We start from the raw sequence: 18,963 nt of genomic DNA on the forward strand, positions 1-18,963 counted from the left end.
AAAAATTTTAGGATATCCAGACAGGTTGTGTAGCATACACAGATCTGTCCTCCTTCAGAGTGGAATGGCCGGGAGACTTGGAACAACAGCCAGGGGAGATGCTGCTGCCCCCTTGCCCCCAGGCATCTGTCTCCTGAGGTGGTTGTCCCATTTTTCTTGATGATAAAGCTGGGCCTGGCTCAGAATCTCTGCTTTTCCAGAGAGTGGGTTCATGGCTTCAGCTCCGAGTCATCAGTCAAGGATGGAGAGATCAAGAAGCCAACTATAGAGTCACTTGTGATTCAGCTGCTAAAAGCACAAGTAAGCAATCAGTGTGACAAGAACACCCTCTGAAAGAAAAGTATGGGTAGACCAATCCAGTGGCCATGCTGCATCTTGGTTCCTACACAAGAGTAATGATCCTATGTTCAACTAACAGCAGTAGCTACAGAAACAAAAAACACCATAGCGACACCAGACACTCCCCCAGCATCCTTGGCAACTCTACTACCACCTCACCTGCTTATTAATCTTTGGGTTTTCTCCTTGATATTTCTCATTTGTGAATGGATTGAGCCCTATGCTATTCGATGTATCCAAGTGGTAGAGTATCTGTTTGGGGTGCGTAAGTTGCCACGTTCAATCTCTCCTGTCTAAAAGTCCAGAGAGCCACTGCCAATCATTGAGGACAATACTGAGCTAGATGGACCAATAGTCTGACTCGGTATAAGCCAGCTTCCTGTGCTCCGACCTTTCTGTGTGTTATGTTCTCCTGGTGGTTTGACCTGATAAGGTTCCAACTAACAGCCCATCATCCGCTGTGGTTGTGAAGGAAGGTTAGGCAGACGTAAGTCACTCATGCCCATTAACTTCAGTAGATCTACCCTAAGTAAGACTAATTTGGTTTACATCTGCACAAATTTAGTGGGAGGTTTTTTTGGGGGGGGGGTACTAGCTGTGGCATTTCCACTTGGAATGTGTGAGAACGTGATCAGAAGTCTTCAGAAATAGTTCCAGGTAGCCTGCTGTATTTAACGTTTGGCCTGAGTTAAACTCAGTTGTCAGCACCCCTAACCCGAGGTGAAGTATCCTCTTAAAGGAAACACTGGATTCGTGTCAAAGACGGGTTAATGAAATTTCCAGCTCAGGAAGCAGAACACAAAGATCAAAGGGGTTTCATGTTTTAAAAAGGTACCGCCGATGTTACTGAAATTAAGAGACAGAACATGAGCTGAAGAATGGATACTGTGTAAGTAAGGTATATTAAACAGATATCACCATGCCTATTTGTCCTGTAAAAATGCACGTTCTCAAGGATTCAGAATTATGCTTTCAAAATGTAATAGTGTGGCATTATGTGATTACATTACAGCTATTTAACAGTCACCACAACATCTCATTCCATAATGATATATTATGGATATTATGGCCCTGGCCCTTATTTATTTTCGTCTGAAGTCTGAGATGGTCAGTCCTAGGGATGTTCCATTTAATTTGAGATTTTTCATGTGTTGCCCTATTATAAATTTGGTCTGTTTTTAAAGCAGAAGATAGAGATACCAATAAGAGTTTCTGATTGCACTGAGATTTGTGGACTGCATGGGGGTGGGAAGATATTTATACAAACTAACCACAATAAATATAGACAGTATCTTTATATGTCTTTACAACACAGCATGCTTATCAAAAAGTATTGATGTTGTGGTGTGTGTTTTTTTTTAATGATCAACAGGTACTAAGATCTTGACATTATAACCAGAAATTATGGTTTCTGGTTATGACCATTATGTCCCAATAATTTTTAACGTGTTTCTTACTGTTTTTAAATTGTATTTATACTAGCTTAGCTATCTTGTAAGCCACGTTCTGAGAGCTTTTTTGCCTTGAAAAGTGGAGCATTGAATGTTTTTAACAGAGCAAAGGATTTTCAAAGATTGCTCTATAAAAGCAAACTTTGGTACAAACGTTAGGGATTAATGGCTTTATATTTTCTCTTGTAAGCCACTATACAGGAACAATGGGTCTTTTTGTTCAAGGTTTTCTTACTTAAGCTACAAAAGTAATTGTATCTCTTAATTCACTACAGGTACCAGAGTAGAGGGATGCATCCTCTAATCAACTGAACTCACATCTGTGTTAAGAGTGCAGCTAGTAGTGGAATACCTAAGTCTTAGGTTTGGCAAGCTCAAGATCACCTCCTGGCAAATAGAAGGGGAAGAAATGGAGGCAGTGAGAGATTTTACTTTCTTGGGCTCCATGATCACTGCAGATGGTGACAGCAGCCACGAAATTAAAAGACGCCTGCTTCTTGGGAGAAAAGCAATGACAAACCTAGACAGCATCGTAAAAAGTAGAGACATCACCTTGCCAACAAAGGTCCGTATAGTAAAAGCTATGGTTTTCACAGTAGTGATGTATGGAAATGAGAGCTGGACCATAAAGAAGGCTGATCGCCCAAAGAATTGATGCTTTTGAATTATGGTGCTGGAGGAGACTCTTGGGAGTCCCATGGACTGCAAGAAGAATAAACCTATCCATTCTTAAGGAAATCAGCCCTGAGTGCTCACTGGAAGGACAGATGGTGAAGCTGAGGCTCCAATACTTTGGCCACCTCACGAGAAGAGAAGACTCCCTGGAAAAGACCCTGATGTTGGGAAAGATGGAGGGCACAAGGAGAAGGGGACGACAGAGGACAAGATGGCTGGATAGTGTTCTCGAAGCTACCAGCATGAGTTTGACCGAACTGCGGAGGCAATGGAAGACAGAAGTGCCTGGCGTGCTCTGGTCCATGGGGTCACGAAGAGTCGGACACGGCTAAATGATTAAACAACAACAACAACAAGCAAACTTATCTTAAGCAAGCTCACAGCCCATTGTCCGTTCTTCACTCCTTCAGCCCCATGAAAAGCCTCTCAGAGATTCGGAGGACTTCCAGACAATGTGGGCAGAGGGGCTGCTGGAGGGGAATGAGGAATAGGAAACTTTCCTTCTACATGAACTTTTGTAGGGGCAACAGTGAGCTCTGCTTGGGCCCTGGCATTCACACACTAGGCTGTGGCAGGTTTGTGCACACATGTATCCACTTGACAGCAAGTATGCTGGCACTCAAAGCTTGGCAGTGGGGCTCTCTCAGTACCCATACCTGGCCATTGCTGGTCAGCAAAATTGGATCACAAGGAAAGGTAAGAGCACACTAGCAAACAAACCCATCTCAAAGCAAAAGAAAAGAAAAGGTGGGTGAGTCAGAAAACAAGTCCAACACAAAGCCAGGGACCTCTGCCAACAGATTTTTCTCAATTTCCGGTTTCCTTTTATAGGTGACAGTGGAAACCTGGACCCCAAGAGGTTTGAGTGATCTCAGGTGAGCTTACTTTCTAAAGGGCAGGATCCAGCTGAGAAGCCACTCCTGATACTATGTTCAAATTCAGAAAGAAAGGCCCAGGCTAAAGATTTCCCTCTGGCTGTTAGGAGTAAGGAGGGTTGGATTTTTCAACTCTCACATTCCAGAAACATGGGGTTCTAAAAAGTTGCAACATGACTTGGGAATTCGAAATATATTTTGATTAAATTAATAAAGGAATTTGCAAAAATTAAGTTTTACTCCCCCCCAAAAAATGATGCACCCAGCGTGTTAGGAGCCAGGTGGCAGGATCAGGATCCAAGTGTGTGAAAGCATTAAGGATGATGCCTATTATATATTCAGTGGACTGTGTTTGCCTGAGCTTGAGTCTTGACTAAGGATTCTGAGCTCTGTGTTCTAATTCGATATATGATATCCAATCACAGAACATTTCAGGATTTGGGCCTCTGCCATTGGCCCTGAAACTCTGAGTCATGATTCGCAGCTTGGAAGATTAGATAGTGGGAGTGGCCCAGGCCTTCAGAAATGTATATAAGCAGTTGCTTTGCCCCTGTTGTCCAGTTCAATAAAGGTTCTTGCTGTTATCACTGAGCCTTGCCTCATGGGAACCCACCTACACTGCAGTGCCTAAGGCACTGAATCCCACAACCTATGCTTTTCAATCCAGGGCTGCACTGAAGCCATTGGCAAAGCTCCCAGGGACTTTAATAAGAGACAGGATTTCATTCCAGCTCTTTTTCTTCACCCATTTATGTCCAACTACCTTGTTAGGTGTGATTTATAACGCCGGAGATTTCCATATAGGCAAGCTATGCAATTTCCTCTGATGTCAAGCACACCAATTAGGGAATCCCTTATTGGACCCCTAACACACTTTGAAGACTGGTGTTTATGTGAAAAAGAAAAAGAAAAAGAAAAAGAAAAAGAAAAAGAAAAAGAAAGAAAGAAAGAAAGAAAGAAAGAAAGAAAGAAAGAGGGGAAATTGAATACATTAAGGACAGTTGACTAATAAGATACAGCTAAAGCAATATTGAGTAAAACTCCATCGACAAAATGCCTCTTCCTTATTTCATCTTCATATTCAGCATGTACACAAAATTCAGATGGTTATTTTATGTAGATCAGTCCCTTTAAAAAAAGTTCTGTAATCTGCCAAGTTATTAAATATAATGGGATTTGCTGCAGCAAATTATAGCATTATGAAGAAAAGCACAGGCAGTAAATCATATTATAAGCAAGGAGATGGGTTTGTTTATTTATTAATCTGCCACTGGCAAGGGCAAAGGGCTTGGATTTCATTCTTTTCTCCATTTCCCCTTTTAACAAATTCTGATTTGCTACAATATGTGGGGGAAGGAGGGCAAATGCTTGTTAAGACCTTCTTTGGACCGCAAGCATATAATTTGATGCAAGCGAGCAACGGCAAAGAAGAGGGAATCATACATTTGCAAACATGTATATATTTGTTGAGACTCATCACACGCCAATCAATCGGCATCTCTCCGCTCGGATATATATATTTTTTCCAGTTGTCCGTACTGCTAAAAATCAAGCTCATTTTCATTAAGGAACAGATTCTCGGTGCTATTGCTTGCTGTCCCATTACCACTGAAGTATTAAAAAATCAGTGCACTAGAAGAAGAAAAGATTTACAACCTTGGGAAATGAATCAAATGTGGGTTATTACAATGTCAAATTGAAGATGCGCTGCAGACAGATGAAGGTGGGTTTTGATGTTTTTGAAGCACTGTTCACTGAAGTGAAATAGAAGCAGCCTGAGAAGAGGGGGTGGGGGGTGGAGGAAAACACAGCCAGAGTCTTCAAATTCGAAGCCAGAGTCATTAGCGACTTTGTTGCATTTGCTCCTCCCTACCCCATGATGTTGGGACACAACATCTGCCAATGAGCAAATGAGATGAGCAAATGAGGTGGGGGGGGGGGAGAGAGAGAAATATCCCATCATCTGGAACACGAGCGGAGGGGTGGGGTGGGGAGAATGAGTTTTCCTAACACCCCCCTTTCGCAGCCAAAGAATCACCTCCCAAACTGAATAGAAAGCGACAGTCAATTTGGCAGCTTCTAGTGTGAGGAACCCCAGAGAATGAAGCAGCACTGGTAGCATCAGACGTATAATTCAACTCCTGTCAGGGCGGAATTCACTTTGTTGACAAGTCATGAGCAGCCTGGGCTTTTGGCCTAGGATGCAATTTACATTTGCCTGTTTTTGCCATTATTCTCCAACAAAGAGTTGCGCCTCGCAGAGCCATTTGCGGCATTAGCCTAATGCATCTGAAAAGCATCCTTCCAAATCACATGGGGAGAAAGCGCAGGATGCTGAAATGAAAGGATTTTCTCGCCACCTAGAAACACCTGGGATTTCATATAGTGCTGGGAGAAAGGAAAGGTGGAGGCCAATTTTAGCACATTACCATGATTTGCAAATGCAACACTAGAAGAATTCCTCTATGACATAAAAGTGTCTCATATAAACAAGGGCACATTCCTGTAGCTTGGAGAAAGAAAGAATGCCCGGATGTTGGGAATCTTACCCAATTAAGGATGGGGAACAAGTTTAGTTCAGTTTTTGCACCTCTCTGAATTTTTCAGTTATGAGTACAAAAATGCATATACTAGGATAAAGTATTCCTAAAAGTGCATATATTTGGTTCTATCCACACTTAGAGATAAAGTTACATTTGCTAAACCTACAAGCTTATTCAGTCATCTGCTGTGAGCCTGAGCATTTCTTGACATGGAAGCAAGTTCTACTGAAATCAAAGCAAATGTATTTTGAAACAGGGAGGGTGGCAGTTGTTATTGCTTCATTACAAGCAAAAAAATGCTTTAAGAACCCAATTGCTACCACTATCTTGCTAACATTTATAGGGTACTAACTTTGTACACAATAAAAGGCAGAGATCTCCCAACTGAGGGAGTTCTAATCCTTGGTCAGTAATGAAAGATTATTAAAATGAAAGTAGTATTACTGCAGTCAGTTAATAAACTATTTTGCCAGAGGACAAATCTGGGGAGGGGGGAGGTTGGGCGGAAGAAAAGCATCATGTACTGAGAGAAATCTGTGAGGAAATGCAAGGAGGAGGCCTCAAAGGCAACATTCTGGCAAATTGGAGGCGGGTAATGCAATAGCCAGAAGTCTCTCCTGCATTCAGGGTTCTACAGCCTTGTACAGTCATCAGCTTTGTACTTTTGGTTAATTGCGACATTAGCAGAATGAGGCACAGCATATCTGGTGGAGAAAGGGAGCTGTTAACCTATGAGTCATTTCTGAGTGGGTTTCGCCTGAGATGCTAATGTCAGAACATGGCAAGGGGAATTCGTGTCATTTATATTCAGCCCTACATGAACCTCAACTTAACACAAGAACCTTTCCTATTTTCCTTGTTCTCTTCTCAGTCCCCTGACAACAGCGCAAACATCTTGGGAGAAAACTATGAGGAAAGCAACATAGTGGGAAACAATCGTCTGATATTGAGAGTTATGCCATGGTCTCTGTATAATTCACCTGTATCTCGTAAGTAGGGAGCACTACTTCATTAGTTTCTGGCACAACTCTTCTTCAGCTTCCTGCCCTCTGCTCTTTGAGAGTCTGAATTATGCTCCCCATAACCCACTGTCCCTGCCGTTACAGCCAATTGAAACCTAAACGTGATATTACAGGGGCTCCAGCTATCATCTCCTCTCTGTAGCCACCCATCTGCCATCTCTGTCCTCATATCCCCTGAGGCAACACTAATACAAGTAGTAGTAGGAGCAGTAGTCATGCCACCAGGGAGGGGTGACATCTTCCTGCCTAATATGCATCATCACTCTTTGCCTATATAGGACAATCAAGTTAGTCTCTATACCAAAAAAATTTAAAAAAAATCACAGACCCTAATTTAACATTTTAAAAATGGCACCATTCAGAAACTAGTGGGAGAACATATCAGTCTCTTGGGATGCTTCACTTCCAACCTGAGAGTTACCATTCTTCAACAAAGAAACTTCAAAAAGAGACCCCGGTACAAAGTTGTTGAGTATCGTCAAGTTTTATTTTACTCACTTAGGCCTGAATCGAGATAATGGTTTCATATGCCAACATAGGTGTAAACCACAATATCAAAGCTCTTTTCTTACAAAGTACTACAATGACCACTTTTGTTATTTGTCACTATGCTTATCTTGTATAAATGCGTGTTTTGTATAAAATTATCACTGGCTATAGCTCTTGACCCCACTGCTTATATTTCCCTTGCCCCACATATACACAGAGGCATACACCTGTATATCTGCCAAAGAAGGATAGCACTTCATGGCATCTGATGAAGTAGACTAGTCCACAAAAGCTTATGCTGCAATAAATCTGGTGGACTTTAATGGACCACAAGGCTCTGTGGCTTTAACGCAGCCCGAGATTTATTTCTGTGCTCGTTTCAAACCTTTTAATGTAAGGTAAGCCCACAAACTCTCGGCAACCAATATAAAGCACCAGCTGTGTTGAATAATTTTCCTTCACCAGGGCCATGTGTCTCCTTACACCTAATTGATGGATGTTTACGCGTTCAAGAATTAGTGACTTGCCTTTATGCCTAAACTTATCCGCAGCACAGAAGGAGAGCAGCACTTTAATATATCAAACTCCCAAAGAAGGAGGAGGGGGATCCTTTAGTGTATTACAGGGGGGAGCAAACCCAACAAATTGAAAATGTTGGTCAGGCTTATAAAACATTGGCCTTGAATCCTTGAGAACATTTCCACATCATTTAGCATTCAAAGGAAAGAACCTGTTGCTTCATCATGTGCCCACTGCAGTGAGTTACACAGCACAACCCAGCGCATGGTTACTCACACAGGTAATTCCTATGTCCAAAGTGCCTTACTCCAGAGGAAGGAACATCGAAAGCTGTCTTATACTGAATCTAGCTAGGTATCTTCTACACTGACAGGCAACAGCCTTCCGTAGAGATGGCAGAGAACCTTTTGCAGTCAACGTTGTTATTCTACCACTAAGCTATGGCTCTTTCTCCATTTCCTTCTTCCAACTAAGTGTATCCTAAACTCAATACTATTTCCCTACAGCCTAGACATCTACAACCATGGCCAAGAAGTTCACATGTCTTCACTAGGTTTCCAAGCACCCAAGACCCCCTTTTTTCTGTTTACCACCAACTCTTGGATCTCAGCCCAATCCTGGGATTGCCAGATCACAGTCTTGCCCTACACATCTTTTAACAGCAGCTTGAAGTGCAACCATTATAGCAGGTGACAATGTTTAGCTCCACACCGTGAAAAGCTTCAGCAGTTGATTTCACAAATCAGGACCCCCTCCTAAAAGCACAGGAGAAGTTCAGGGGTACATGGGCAATGTACATACCTCTACATCACGTCTCCCCTCCTCCTGCTGCTGCTTTAGAAAGCAGGTACCCAATTTCATCCCCACAGAAAGTAGTAGAGTGAGAAACTTGGCAGAGAATCAGGGCAAAACAGTGGTTTCATATTCTTCCGCTACTTCAGAACATTCAAGGGGCAGGCAATATTTCAGGGTGGCAATCTAGTCACTGAAGTCAGCCTGCCACAAATTCTCTGCCCTCCACTGCTTTTATTCCTTTTCTACTGTCCTAGCTCTTAACCTGTTGTATCGCTTGGACCATTTTTCTTTTCCTCTCCCTAACATTTCTACCAGCATTCAACCACAACTACTTGACTGCCATATCGGCATAGTCCCAGCTACAACTTCTCCAACCTTCTCGTGATCAATATGACCTATTGCTAGGTCCTCAATCCTTGTTAACAGGCACTTTTTTAATTGGCCCTTCCTGAGCATTTGACTTAGCAGGATAGATTTTTTTCCCTCCTCGCTCTAGAGCCCTCCAAGAAAATGGAATAGTTAAATGCAGACAATTGAAATATGAACCTTGCAGCTGACCTACTAAGTGCTAGCTCTGAGCTTGAAGCGCAGGATTAAAAAGAACGCTGTAGTTTGGCCAAACTTTAGCAAAGAAAGTTGGGAAAGGAATGTCCTATTTCTTTTTTTAACCACGTCGGCATATAAGAGACATCCCAGAAAATTCCAAGATTGGTAACAGACGAAGGTTGCAATCCTCTGAATGCCTCCATGTATATGTACAGGATCAGGCTTACAATTATGTTGACTTAAGTTTTAATACCTTTTAGTAACAACAACTGGGTAGTTGAAGACAAGTTGAAGGAAGACATCTGTTATGTCTCCACTGCATGTCTTTGGGTGAAACTGAAATTGTGAGCCACATTAGTCACTGTGAGACTAACAATGATATGGTAGCTATTTTAGCTGGGTTAACAAAGTATGGGAGCCAAATGCAAAAGAGTGCAGTGCCCTTGTATCTTTAACTGTTGTATTGAAAAGGCAATTTCAGCTAGTGCAATTGGCGTTACAAGCTGCACCCTATTAGAATTATCCTGTTCCTCCAACAATTAAAAAATGCAAGATGCCTGTTCTCGTTTGCATCTTGCCATTCTAAGTACAAGGGAACAATACACTGTGTACATGTTTTAAATGTGCAAGTCCAGCATCAATTGTCTAGCTGTTTTAGCCCTCTGTTCTAGAGGAAGGACTGTCACTGCTGGACCATGGCAATATAGCAGAGTCCATTCTTTAAGGAGGCTTATGGAAGGTCAGCATGGCACCTATTGGTTGGAGCACTATAGTTCTACAGACAATGCACCCTTCCTTTAACCTTACAGAAAATCCCTTCAAAAGCATTTTGTTAGGAAACATGCCATAAATTTGCACATTATTTCCATTAGCTCATCACAGCTCCACTGCCTGCTCCAATACAAGTTTTGTAGCATAGTGTGGGTGCATGCACGCAGAGATTGGGTTCACTTTGGGCTCATCCATGCTTCTGCATGTGCCACTGCTTTCCCCTGGAGAAACCCACTGAATCAGAACAAACCTCAGCTGTCTTTTCTTTTCCATGCTTTCTAGGCACGGGACAAGCAGAACTGTGAACGAGCCCTAAGCCTTGGTTCTTTAAAAACACAGCAACCTCAGGGGGGTAATGATCCACCCAAGTTGTCTACCAGCTGGCCTTATTCACAATCCCTTCCCTGCTATTTGCATGAAGTGTTGTTTTCAGCATAGGACAGGGAAATCTGGAACAGGAGAATAGTTCAATGGAAGGGTTAAACTATGGGCAATGAATCTAATCTAGAACGGGTTCCCCCCTTAGCCACTTTGTTTCTTCAGATGTATGCCATGTCCTAAACATGCTATTTAAATGCACTGCTGACATAATGTGTCCTTTAGCCTGAGTGAGGCATGGCTCAGCTATGTGGACCCTCATTTCCCAGGATTCTGGGTGAGTTAATGACATGGAGAGAGTGGTGTTTTTGCTTCCCCCCTTTGTTTTACTGCCTTTAAACTCCTGAGTGCTTTTACAGAGGAGTAACACTCTTAATCCAAACCCTTTCTACAAACTGGACTAGATTAGCGTCAGGGTCCCTTCCAATGATACAATTCTACGATGCTGTAAGTTTCAGTGAGATTTATTTCCAAGTAGACATGCACTGGATTGCACCAGAGGGGCAAGTGAGGTACTGCACACAGATTTATAATTCCAAAAACGTTATGCGTGGGTTTGAAGAGAGGGCTTTGAGTGTCTTCACGGCAGAAGTAGCCAATAAGGTGGAAGCCAAGGATGTAGGAAGAGGAGGAGGAAGGGGGAAATGAAGCCGTCACAGGATGAGTTTACAGCTCTGAAAAGAATAGGAGCTAGTGGGTAAGAGAAGGGGTGATAAGGGAATCAGGGAAGAAGAGAAGGGTTGGGAAGGAAGGAAGGAAGTTGCTAAATCTAGTGTATTAGTTAAATCAGGCTTCCTCAAACTCAGCCCTCCAGATGTTTCTGCCTACAACTCCCACAATCCCTAGCTATCAGGACCAGTGGTCAGGGATGATGGGAATTGTAGTCTCAAAACATCTGGAGGGCTGAGTTTGATGATGCCTGAGTTAAATCTTACTTAATTGCATGAATTTGAGTTAGTTAAGCCTGTATAGATTTTCATCTGGATAGGAACACCTTTGAAAGTTAAGTTGAGTTGGGACTTGGGTGGCGATGTGGTCTAAACCACTGAGCCTCTTGGGGCTTGCCAACTGGAAGGCTGGTGGTTCGAATCCCCATGATGGAATGAGCTCCCGTTGCTCTGCCCCAGCTCCTGCCAACCTAGCAGTTCGAAAGCACACAGTGCAAGTAGTGGCGGAAAGGTAACCGGCATTTCTGTGCACTCTGGTTTCCTTCAAGGTGTCCCGTTGTGCCAGAAGTGGTTTAGTCATGCTGGCCACATGACCTGGAAAGCTGTCTGTGGACAAACGCTGGCTCCCTCGGCCTGAAAGCGAGATGAGCACCGCAACCCCATAGTAGCCTTTGACTGGACTTAACCGTCCAGAGGTCCTTTACCTTTGAAGGAAAAATGTATACTTGTCTCCTTTCGATGAAAGAAAGGACTCCTTCACATAGTGCATAGTTGAACAATGGAATTCGCTCCCACCAGATGAAGTGATGGCCACCAACTTAAATGGCTTTAAAAGAAGATTGGGCAAATTCATGGAGGATAAGGTTAACCATGGCTACTAGCTAAGTTCTACCTTCAGTGTTGGAGGCAGATATTTGGGGAAAGTGCTGTTACACTCAAATCCTGCTTGTGGTTTTCCCATAGGCATCTGCTTGCCACAGTGAGAACAGAATGCCAGACTAGATGAGCCTTTGGTCTGATCCAGCAGAAATATAACATTCTTCTGTTAGGTGATTCAATGCATGTACTACTGCAGGCATAATTTTACAAAGGGCATTTCCTCATGTCTAAGTGAGGAGGTGGAAGCCACCTATCATTAGTGAAAATTATTTGAATTATTCTTCATGCAAGAATTTGCAATCTCCTGCACTTTACTCATCCATTAAAGTATTTTAATAGATTAATCTAACTGATGAGTTAGCTAAGCGCAGATGTCCTAGTTTGCAGTCATGTTTCAGCACACGCTCCCATAAACAGACATCTTGCTAATGGTAAATATTTTGTAAGAAGGACAAAAAAGTATAGGTAGCTTAAGGTCATTTATTACATTAAATGTCTAATGAGAACAATGCTTTGAGAATGGCATCCTTAACCTGATGTTTTCATTCATTTATGTAATTTTAAGAAAGTGTGGTCTTAATGTAGCAGAGGCGGCTTTTGTAACTCGCTCTTTTAAGCGTAAAATATATGACACAATCTAGATGTGCAATTGCTTACCCCAGCTTTGGCTACTATTCCATGAAGGAGTTTTAGAATACATACTGAACTATAATAAAAACAAGCACCTATTTCTCATTAACAAGCTTCCCCCAGAACTTTAGAGAAATGTCTCCATCCAGTGGTCAACATATAAAATTCTCTTTCTGTATTTCTCCCCGCCTTATCTAAATGTGAAATACTTTCGCAGATAAAACTCTGCAGCTAAATCAGTGCATCTTTTGCTGAATATGTCTATTGTAAAAAAATACATTACTAAAATTCATTGTCTGACTAGACTATGGGAATGAGTAATTAATGATATCTTAATATCATTCCAATCCTCAAATCCTCACCATAAGGAAGGACAATCAAACTCTCCACTTTCAGAGACAAACTATGAGTGATGTGCTACAGCTGCCCATGCAAGCAGATGCTTTCAAATAAATGATTTCCCTGTTTGCGTATCTGAAGTGGTGTTATAGTATCCTGCTTCCTAATGAATATTTGCTGATTTAGATTTAAATTGCTGTTTATGAGCTGAGATGAAATCCTTTTCCTTTTTGGCTAGGCTCATAAATAAGCTCATGGATTCAGGTAGGTAGCCGTGTTGGACTAGTGCAGTCGAAAAAAAGATAGCTGAAGAAGTGTGCATGCACGCGAAAGCTTATACCCAGAACAAACTTAATTGGTCTCTTAGGTGCTACAGGACAATTTTTTTAATTTTTTCAAATAAGCTCCTGTCATTCCTCTCTGTCTCCTCCACTTCCCTGAAACTTGCCTTTGAAGAATAGTCATATGTGAAGGGAATAATTTCTTTTTGTGCTTTTGCTAGACCCCAAAGCCTTGACAACAATAAGTTTACATCACAAAGATCTTTGGGATTTAGTCTGTCGGGGTTTCGGATTCTCTTATCATAAAGATCCAGTGCTGAGACCTTTTTTGATGCAAGCCTTCAGGATCTGTTGAAGGTGTAAGGAACACCCTTCATCAACAACCTGGGCAATGAGGACAAGTTTTGGGAGGAAGGGGGAAGCTGGGTGCTGAGAAGGCTATGTACAGTAGAGAGCTGTGTCAGCAGAATATGGAAATACAGGTGAAACTCGAAAAATTAGAATATCATGGAAAACTTCATTTATTTCAGTAATTCAACTTAAAAGGTGAAACTAATATATGAGATAGACTCATGACATGCAAAGTGAGTATGTCAAGCCTTTATTTGTTATAATTGTGATGATCATGGCGTACAGCTGATGAAAACCCCAAATTAACAATCTCAGAAAATTAGAATATTGTGAATATTCTATCTCATATATTAGTTTCACCTTTTAAGTTGAATTACTGAAATGAATGAACTTTTCCACGATATTCTAATTTTTCGAGTTTCACCTGTATGGTCTGTTCCTTCTCTACAATTCTATGAAGTCATCAGCAATGGACTATGTCTGAGATTTCAAATAATCTTTTTAAAAAACAAACAAACCAACCCTGTGGAAATGAGCCCATCTCCATGTTGAGAATAGGTAAAAATTTCCATGGATTTCCATGGAGAATCAGGGAGCATTAGTGATTTAGCTCAGGGGTGAGTAACTTGTTGCTCCTAGATGCTGGACTCCCAACTTTCTGAACTAGCGAGGCCAATGGTCAGTGATAGTAGGACTGCAGTGCGGCAAACCTGGAAGGTATCAGGGTCTGGCTGGATGAGGAGGAGTGTGAGGAGCCTCCTGCCTGGAAGCCCCCCAAGGAAGACGAGAACTTAGACCCTGGGTCCTGGTGGTGGGACAGTGCTGAAGGGTCAAGCTAGGTGGTGCTGGAAGCAGGAAGGCGGAGCGATCAAAAGGAAGTTAGAGGAAGAAGTCTCTCCCAGAACAGGGCTGGAGGCTGAGCACTCACTGTGAGCACAGACGCAGACAGGGAGGAATCAGACGGTACACCTGCCATCACACAGCAGGGCAGTCTCAGTTTTGCTGGCTCTCCTATACTTAGAACCAGCTGTAGGAGAGTCCTACATGTTGCTGAGCAATGGACCGGACAGACCCAGAGGAGGAGCTCAACCCCATGTCAGTCTATGACTGTTGGTGAGGGCTTGAGAGTGAGAGGCTAGAGGGGAAAGGTAGGACCACAGTGTTACAGTCTGGTTCACGGGCGATCAAAGTCCTGGCAGGGGGCGTCAGGACCAGGGGCAAGATGGCGGGGTAGGAGCAGGAACGGGGCTCCAGAAGGCAGGAGTCAGGAGCCAAGAGACAGAGCGCCAGGAAGCAAGGAGTCACGAAGTCAGGGGTCGGAGGATCAAGAAGCAAGGAGTCCAGAAGTCAAGGGTCTGAGGATCAAAAAGTAGGGAGCCAAGAAGCCGAGGTTCAAGGATCAGGAAGCAAGAAGCCAAACGCAGCAAGGCGTGTTGCCTCTTCTTACCTTGCCTCTTCAGAACAAACTTAGGAAGGCCCCAGTCCTGCAAAGTCCTATTGGTCACTGGGCCTGGCCCCTGCACATACACCTGACACAGAGCTCATAGAATCATAGATTTTTAGAGTTGGAAAGGGCACTGAGGATCATGCGGCAGTGATAATGGCAGCTTATATCCATATTATGATAAAATTATAAAAGTCTATAAAAGTATATGTTATGTTGTGGGTGAACATATCAGACGACTCAGCGATTCTTCAAGCAGCTCTTGTTTATTCACAGGCCAGAACAGAACTGAACTGAAGAGTTCCGCCAACCTGCTTATATAGAGCTCCACTACAACGCAACTGTAACCATTTTCTGTAACTATCCAATCACTGAACGTCATTTTCAATCCCCTATTTGCATATGTGGACCTGAGTGGAAACTATCTACAGTATCCCCCTACTGGCCCAGGGTGAGAACTTCAGTACATAACAGTATTAAATACCAGTTAGTGGTTTTTATTATTACTACTTTCACCACTGGTGTTCTGTCGAAAATGCTTTAACTAATTGCAACTGTACAAACAAATAATACTAATCTATTGCTTTTCCAGAAAAGGCTATTGAGCGCTCACATTTAGTTTTCTAAATTAATGTATTTACAATAGCGGGGAAAACAATACCCTGCAGGTGTGTAGCATTTGTAAAGAAGATTTGTTGGAAGGAGATACAAGCACATTAATGACTTGTACATTAATTGAACACGCTGCCGGAGCATTTCAGCCACTAACCCATTTAAATTAACTGAAGACTCTCTGGAAGCTGAAATCTATTTAACAAAGCTATTGATTCAATTCAAAGCATTGCAGCTCATCTCAAAATTTCTCTCTTGCTCAATAAGTTTAAAGATGCAAAAAGATACAGAAATTGAACAATGCTTTCTGTTCCCCCCCCCCCCAAAAGGCCCGTTTCAAAGGTCACTCAAAAATGTATATAAAAGTTTATTGAGTGTAGGTTTTATTCCTTGTACAGTGGTACCTCAGGTTAAGAACTTAATTTATTCTGGAGGTCCGTTCTTAACCTGAAACTGTTCTTAACCTGAGGTACTACTTCCAGGTTAGCGGAGTCTGTAACCTGACGTACCACTGTATTTAAATAAATCTTGTTTGCAGCACATATTTTGGTCAAATAAAATGTTAGGAAGAGAAGATTTAAGAACTTAGCAGAAAAGTTTGAATGAATGCTTCTAATTTGGAATCTGGATTGTTTATTTACAGGGTCCATAGCATATGCTTTGCAAGCAAATTGTCTTAGTACAAGGCAATTTAATGTGAGACACAGGGGAAGGCAATGGTCAGGGATGATGGGAGTTGTAGTCCAACAATATTTGGAGGAAACCACATTGGCTACTCCTGATCTATGTGAATGCTAGATAAATTACACAGCAAACCTAACAATGAAATATGCGGTCATCAGTACCCTTTAGCTGCCAAGTAGGCCCAACCTTGCTATCATCCCCCACCAGGAGTTGTAAGACTGTGGCAATGTCTGTTTTCATGGTCAGAGGCTAAAGATAACCACCACTCTACACAAAGCCACCTCAGATCTAAGTTGTTCAGACACCGATTTGTTGGATGGTATAGTAGAATCTTTTTGTAAGCACCCACGAAAGAAGCAAATGTCAGCTAGGCTGAAAAGAGAAAAGTTCTGCACAGCCGAGGAACAGGGAAGGCTGCAATTATTAAATGACTGGAAAGAAGCTTTGCAGCCAAAATGAAAGGGTCTATGCAAATGAGGGGTTAATTAGGATGGGGTAGGAGACTTAATTTCATCCCAACTAACCATCTCAGGATTAAGTTTCTTAGTGTGGGGGTGGGATTACTATGCAACGCAATATTACATCTACCCCAATTAAAATTACTCCTTGATGAGCGCCTATTGCTGAGGGCTATGCCTTCCCTTAAAAATAACCTTATCATTTGGTACTATGTGAGTTCCAGCGGCTGGTTTATATTTCAGTTTCATTTCTTGTTTACTCATCAGTTAGAGAAATGTACAGTTTTGCTCCCAGAGGCTCAAGCACTAAACAGCTTAATCAAGTTGAGAAATTACTCCAGAGAAGTAATTCATACAGCACTCTAATTCAGAAACTGTATCACAGTTGTATTTTCAGTACTGCAGTAAGTGTTTGCATTTTAAAGATAAAAGGAATCAAGATTAGAGCCTTAAAGTTCAAGAGCATTTTAAACAATGGGAAATATACATGCCCTGCAGGCCTTCACATCCTTGCCCTGTAATATTTCTTATTCTACTTGAACAGGTAGGAATCCTCCAACCACTTATTACTAAAGCTGCAATAAGATGCAGGAAACTCCACAAATAGTAACTTGACTTAAAAAAAAAAGTTGGCTTCATTTATTTTACATTTACAACAGCTGCTGCTTATCTTAAACCTCCTACTCAAGCATCTTAAGATAAAAGAAGCAGATACAAACAGCACAATAGCAAGGGAAGAGAGGCTTAAATTGATTATTCCTCCGAAAAGTAAGTAAACAAATAAAACCAACCTAAACTTCCTTCGTCAGCTCCAGGAAATGAAGTTGGGAGGGACCTTTGGGAAACGGAGGTGTCAAAAGTTCCTTGGTGACCTTAAACCCAGACAATCACTTCCTTCTTTCAGATGATCCAGAGGTCCAGGAATCCAATGACCATGAGGTCAGGAGTCAATACAAGCAGAGAACAGCAAAGTAGGACCAGGAACTACAAGAATTGTTACCTGCTGCTGTTACCTGACTGCTGCTGCAAGCTCTGCTTAAGAAGGCTGAAGCCAGCTGGTTCTCATCAGCACCTTCTCCTCTGTGTCCTTGGAGCCTGATCAGCTGCAGGTGGAGTCACTTCCCCTGCAGGCTGCTGTTCAACAGGCAAAGCTGACTCCTGGCCCATGACAACAGCAAGTATAGCTGTGCAAAAGGAATGTTAGTAAAGGGGATGGAAGTGCTAGCGTTATAATCAGGAAAACTAGCACAATATTCTCCACGTATGGATGAATGCACCCTTAGTTTGTGAATCTTACATAGCTGTCAACTTACAGATTTGAAAATAAGGGACCAGCAGCCTCGAAAATAAGGGATCAGCAGCCGAAATAAGAAATAAGGGATCAACAATTACTTTGATAAAATACATATTTTGTTGCGTGCAAATGGTTTTAGATAGCTATTAGGTCCATAAATTACCATATAGCATATATTCAACATAAAAAAGCAGCAATTTGTTGTTGACAAAGGACAGCTGGACATAGAAAGGGCCCCATTACCTTCAGTAGCTTATTTAAGGAACATCATCAATAAGGGACAGCAGCGGGACATGGCACTGGGATAAGGGACTGTCCCGCCAAATAAGGGACGCTTGACAGCTATGGAATCTTATTTTCTTTCAATTCAAACTGCCTGATGAATAATCTCAAGAACAGAGCCTTTTCCTAATCTTTTCCTGCTTGGCAGGGGGTGTTTCCTGCTTGGCAGGGGGTTGGACTCGATGGCCCTTGTGGTCTATTCCAACTCTATGATTCTATGATTCTATTCTATGATTCTATTTTGCTGACCTAAAATGCAAAATATTAGAACAAGTTAAAAGTGACCTTGTAGGCCATAGCTTCCAACCTACTGACCACCCTATCCTAGAATGAATACAGGAGTTTTTGAACATTTTCCTGACATTTATTTTTGGAGTACAGGTCCAATTTTTATTCCAAACCATTGACTGATTAAAGACAGTAATATGATACAACAACATAAACTGCAAGCAGTACTCAAAACCTTCACATTGGATACCAAAGGAAAATTGAAGTATTTGGCAAAATGCTTCTGATCCTCTTTTATTTATTGAGACTTTCCTAGCAGATGCTACATTTTTAATATTCCTGTTGCCTCCCATTGCCACTAGGTGCTGATAGCAGACTGTACAGTAATAATTCAAGTTGGCTGAATTATC

This window comes from Podarcis muralis, chromosome 10 (genome assembly GCF_964188315.1).
Source record: "Podarcis muralis chromosome 10, rPodMur119.hap1.1, whole genome shotgun sequence".
Lineage (NCBI taxonomy): Eukaryota > Metazoa > Chordata > Lepidosauria > Squamata > Lacertidae > Podarcis > Podarcis muralis.